Source organism: Oryzias melastigma, linkage group LG16 (genome assembly GCF_002922805.2).
Source record: "Oryzias melastigma strain HK-1 linkage group LG16, ASM292280v2, whole genome shotgun sequence".
Taxonomy (NCBI): Eukaryota; Metazoa; Chordata; class Actinopteri; order Beloniformes; family Adrianichthyidae; genus Oryzias; species Oryzias melastigma.
This window is the reverse complement of record NC_050527.1, coordinates 23,804,403-23,810,402: the sequence shown is the minus strand read 5'-3', so window position 1 is coordinate 23,810,402 and position 6,000 is coordinate 23,804,403. Positions and strand designations below refer to the sequence as shown.

General features: G+C 36.4%; 1 protein-coding gene across 1 annotated transcript in view; it reads right to left on the bottom strand.

Annotated features, from left to right (window-relative positions):
- Positions 1–6,000, bottom strand: part of sema6e (sema domain, transmembrane domain (TM), and cytoplasmic domain, (semaphorin) 6E) — a gene marked incomplete in the record, with an annotated part of 183,495 nt that overhangs the window by 29,245 nt on the left and 148,250 nt on the right.

Here is a 6,000-nt window from a genome sequence, read left to right as displayed (position 1 = left end):
CAGCCAGGTTCACATCCCTTCAGTTTTGTTTTGTTTTTTTATCCTCCTCAATTCATCTCTCATTTAATATCTATTCATCTGTTCTTTTGCACAAAATGAAGCAAATTTATGAACCAAAACTGATCAGTAATTATACGGAGATGTAACCCAAATGAACACAGCTCATCTTGTTATGGTTTCTGTCATCAATGTGTCATTTGGGTGTTTATGTCAAACTAGATATAAGACATCTTCTGCAGTTTTTGAATAGTTTCGCCTGGGATGTGACTTAAATGTGAATTAAAAAACAAAACAAAAACAATTGGCTCATATTTTTTTTATTTTAGCAGTTATATTCCACTGACAACCACTAGAGGGCACTCTAGATGTGTGTATCAGTATTTGCTACTGACAGCAACAGAGAAGAAGAAGCACTGTCCAAAACAAACGAGGAGAATCTGATCATTCTCCTTCTGAGCTTCATGATTCTTTCCCTTATTTGCATCCAGACTTTATTTTGTTTTCATTTTTTTCCATCCTCTGACTAATGTGTATGAGGTCAGATTAGTGTCATAATTCAGAAATGAGCACAGTCTGTCACAAATGCACACCCTCCGAGTAACAGATTTATCTTCAAGCAAACATGCAACATACATTTTGAAATGCACATTAAAGGTTTCACAAATGCAAAAATAAGTGTATAAATAAGCATGCACAATAATGTGTGTGCAAACACTTATTGTGCACTTGTGAAACATTTAGTGTGCATTTCAAAATTTATATCGCAGGTTTGGATAAAATTAGATTTGTGAATCGGAGTGTGTGCAATTGTGACAGACTGTGTGTTCTTCTGAATTATGAGACTAATCTGGCCTCATAAATGCAGGACAGTTTTCTGTACATCGTAAAGGAGAAAGTCAATGCTTTAGTGTAGCAATTAGGCTAAAAACGTGACCGTAGCTCCTCCCACTCCGACAGGAGCGTATAGTTTATGAACATGTTTTTGGACAAGCATTGAGCACTGAGTTTGACGCGTATCAAAAGAGACAGCGGGCTCAGATTTGATGCGTAAATCTAGTTTGGTGTGAAAGAAGCATCACGCCGAGCTTGGCGAATTTGTTTAGAAATGTGGCACTTTTATCCCAAAAGTGCGACATACATACCTGAGCAACTTATGCATTGATTTTCCTTGTTTATTGGGGATATTTTTGGCTTCTGCAACTCATGTGCCGGAAAATACGGTTTATAATTAATGCTATTTTCACTATTATTTGCCAGGATGAATACGAGATGAGTTGATTACATAGACTTTCAGGAACTTGTAAACATTTTCAGGGATTTAAAATATCTTTCTAATTTTTACAATTGTTTTAGCTATTATAATCCTGGTGTATAACGAAAAATTTTTTTTTTTTTTTTTTTTTTCAAAAGCAGCATTTATGTTTTGAATGTGGAAATGGTAGAGCAGAAAGTCACAGCAAAAGCTGGCGCAGAAGCATTTGTCTTGTAGGAGAAAACTGTAAATAAACCAATACAAACTGGTTCATGAATCCAGTCAAAGCCGAGAAAAACACGTTTCTTCATTGTGAAGATGGATCTGTTCACTAAACACAACTGAAGTGAAGGAAGACTGTTGTAAACAACACGGCAGCAGACATAGTTTTCTAGAAAAGGAAGATAAAAAACAGATGTTTGGCTTTAGACTAACCTTCAAACAACATTCCTCCTATAGTTTATTCTTTGTTCCTTATATATTTCTTAATATAGACAACCTTCTCTGTACTTTCACTCTTAAACCTGATACCTTACACGAGCCTGAACATGACATTATTTGGGCTGCTGTCTCTTGTTTTGCACAGATTCCAATGCCGTTCTGTCCCATAGATTAAATTTGAATTTATATCTCAGCTCAGTGATCTAAACCCCCGGCCAGAAAGCCGAACAAAAATGCAGAATTTCCAGGAAACAAACAGAAAACTTTCACAGACCTGAAAACAAAAGCTGCCTTTTCAAATATTTAAGCCCGAACTGCACATTCAGTCTGGTTTTAATTATTAAGTTGTCCCTAGAAACAGTTTTAATTAGGTATTCACCTCTTGGATTGAACGCAAAAAGTATTTCAACTTTTTTGGCTCCGTCTACCTGCCAGCACTTCCCCAGAGAAATCATTCTCTCCATCTTGATCAGTTAATCAAAAGTAAAAAAGGAACAAAACAAGCTTTGCAGTTTTTACAAGTAAAACACCTGTGAAAAGAAAAGCAATAGAAAAAAAACTTTATCCACCTGAAAATCTATAACGCATGAAAATAAAACTAAAACAAAACTTAATACATCAACTATTTCTGATTGCACAAAGTGCAGAAAGAAACAGGAATAAAAAAAAATCCCATGAGCCTCTGTTCAAGGAGGGCAGGGAAAGTAATCCATCTGTCTGACCGAGCAGAAGATATCCCATAATTCCAGGTCTGCAAATTATCAGCCGTCATAATAATCTATGGAGCGCCGGTGGACGGTGGATGTGGTGTTAACTCCCTAACTCTGTGTGTGTCTGTGGTGAACGCAGCAGCACGTCAGTCTGTCACAAGCTCCGTCTACACACAATCACAGCGACACACACACTGTTTACAAGCGCTGGATGTTGAGGTGAGAACGTTGCGTGATGTACGGGCGGTACATCAGCCTCACAGGGACACGCTGAGTCCTTGACTGTCAGGAGAAGAAAATTGTACCTTTAACTGCCCTCCTTCTCCACCCTTTTACTGCATCCACCCGTTTACCCATGATCCATCTGTCCATCCAAACCCACATTTAGCTTTCTTTCACATTTTGAGAAAAGACGGATGCAGGAGAGCCTTTCTGCTGTCAACGATTAGTCGACGAAAACAGAAAACTAATAAATTCATTTTTAGTTTTATTTTTAATAGGCCAACCTTTCCGTGCAACTCATTTCTAATAAAAAACACTAAGTCAAAACAGCATTAGTCAGTATCTGTAGAACACAGAAACTGCACGACCTGCATTTATTCAGTTTGGTAACTGTGTGATGAGCAGGTTGTGCTGCCCAAATCATTAACCCCACACCCCCATGCTGACGAGTAAATGTGTTTTTAATGAAATCTCTCCAAAGGTCCTGGTTTTGAAGTCGGGCTTTTTTATTATTAAAGCCGTTCAATGTTCCAACCGCGCCTGATGTAAAAGCTGTGATATAACATAATCTATGAAAGAACTCGTGGTTCTCCTCGTGTTGTTATAGTAGGAGCTAAACAAACATCTTCTGGGGAAAGTTTAATTGAAAACCTTCTGCATGCACTGACTGCACAGGCTGCATACAGAAACACCGCAAGCAATTACAGCTCTTCAATCCATTAAGACCTGAGGCGCCCTTTCAAAAGCACTCCTCCATCCAGCAACAGTCGGAAAACGGCCAACGAAAACCCCGAGCCCAACAAACGCCAACATTAACTCTGCAGAGAAACTTTTCCGAGGAAACGACAACATTCGGCTAAGATTACTGTCAAAATGAAATGCATGCTTATAGACCAAACTGTGCACACTTGGAGGAAAAAAGAAAAATTATAAATACATTGTGACCTCATTTATTGCAGGGGATACGTTCTATAAATGTACCTCTATAGGTGGAATCTGTGAAGTAGGATAACAGATGTTTTAAGGCTATCACTAAACATTTTTTACACTTTCATACATTTTCACACTATTCTCTCTTGTTTAAGCTCTCAAAGTTCAAACTTCTGTAAAAAAATAAGTTCAGGATTATAGAATGAAAACCAAGATTGAAAATGTAAGTAACTCTGGCACGCTGGTGCCGCAGAGTTAACATCTCTGTACAAAAGAAACAGGATGGAAGAGACGGATTGACATGATCAGCAGCCAATCAGGACACAGAACACAGTGCATTGAGTAAAGAGAAAGAATAAAAATAGAATGCAAAACTGCACCGAAAAAAAAAAAATTAAAGGGATCTGTATCTCTCCGCTCGAGGAAATTAAAAAATGTATTCCAGACACCACTTGAACGAGCCAATGAGCTCAAAGCCCCGCCCCATGTGAAATTAGGCTCAGCTCAGCAGTGAAAACTGGAAAAGAGAATTGAAACTGAAAACTGAGGACTGGAAGTGAAGATTCAAGCATAGAAAAATTCAAAACAGCAGCTGTTACAAAAAGATAATTTGTTTTCAATCAATATTTTTTTAATTTATAGTTTTCTTATTTCAAGTTTTCACCATTTTTTTTTTCAAATTTTCTTTTTTTTTCTTTTCAATTCTTTTTTTCAGGTTTCAAAGTTTCAATTTTTTATTCAGTTACAATATATTTTTCAAGTTTTCAATCTGTTTTTTGGCTCATTTTAAGCTGATCCTGATTTGACCCCATACGTTCCAATAAATGACAGAGGTTCCCCATTAAAACACCAACATGAAAAGAAAAGATGTTCCTAAAACACGAACCCTGCTGATAGGAGACGTCTCCTCATGTTGTTCCAAACTAAAAACCCAGATTAGCTATTGATTATGAAGAGTGCGGCGTCCTGGCGGATCAGACGAGCGTCGCTTCAGAATTTAATGGAGATATGAAAATGTCTTATTTTGCTTGGCTTCCTGTTATTGACTAAGCTACAAATCGGTCTTCAGAGACCTCAGTGTTCTAAACTAATAATGTCTTTATTTAGCCGGGCCCACTCAAGTGCTTCAACACAAACCACTAACAGCACCGTGACTGATCTCAGCAATTACCAACACTTGGTCCAAAGAGGAATTAGCAGCTGAAACCTCCTGCTGGACTCTTTGATAGAAAGGCAAATCTGCAGACTTTTGATCATGGCTGCTTCATTATTAAAGCCTATAAATCATGTCAGGCACAAAGTGACTGCAGCAACACCAGGGACTGAAAGTTGGAGATTTCACCAACTGAACTGCTTTTATAAAAGAGCAGAAACTCCAGAGCAGATTTCAGAATGGAGCAATGGTTTGTGGTTAAAAGACCACTGACCTTTGACCTAGAGTCTTTTTTAAATCATCAATTTTACATCAAACTTGATCATAAATCTGATTTATCTTTTTTTATTTTGACTGACAATAAATACAAAGCAAAATATTCAACTTTACTCTTTATTAATGTAATTTACACGTTAATTAGTACACTGGAATGGTGAAAGGCGGAATTAGAGGACCCCCCCGACCTAAATCTGATGACCATGGACCACCATGTCATTCAATATTAGTCTACGAAGAGTTTAAATAAATACAATTAGTTTACTAGTTTGCATATTTGTAGTTTAATCATATTTCTTAGAATATTTATTGTTCTGTAATTGGCTAGTCCCAGACCAATGGGATAGGCTCCAGCAACACATTTAATGTTACTTTGTCGTGAAATGGCAATAAAGATCCTTAAAAAAGTATTTGTATTTCCTTAAATTTTTGTTAAAGACATATAAACTGATTATTGAGTAAATCAATTTATACTGAATCAATGAAGAAATCTTTATATAACACACAAAAAAGACTAATTATCCAAAAAATATAACATGTTAGAGTGACTAAAGACAAAGCAAATATTTAAAAGGGAGGTTATCTTTTCTTTTTTTTTTTAATGGAGTCATTCTTTATAAAGTTTACAGTGAAACTCTTCAATGGAACAACAGACTCAGTCACTTCATTTGTTTCTAACAACTTCTGGAGGTCAAGACGTTCTCAGATGGAGATGTGTCCTCTGGACCAGATCAATGACCCACAAAGGAAGGTCTGAACAAAAAAATGTCATTTTGTTTTTAGTATTTTGTTTTTTATCCCGAAAAAAAACCTTAAAAAGGTAAAGCAAAAAGACTTATAAGTAGTCCTCGAGTCTGAGTCTTTGAACGTCTGTTTTGAAGTAAATACAACTTTTTGTGTCAGTTTTATTTATTCAAGCTTAATATTTTTACATATCAGTTTATTTAGTTTAAAATCTATTCATAGAAACTTAGAAACTGAACTTTGAAAAATGTTTTGGGCTCACCACGATGTAA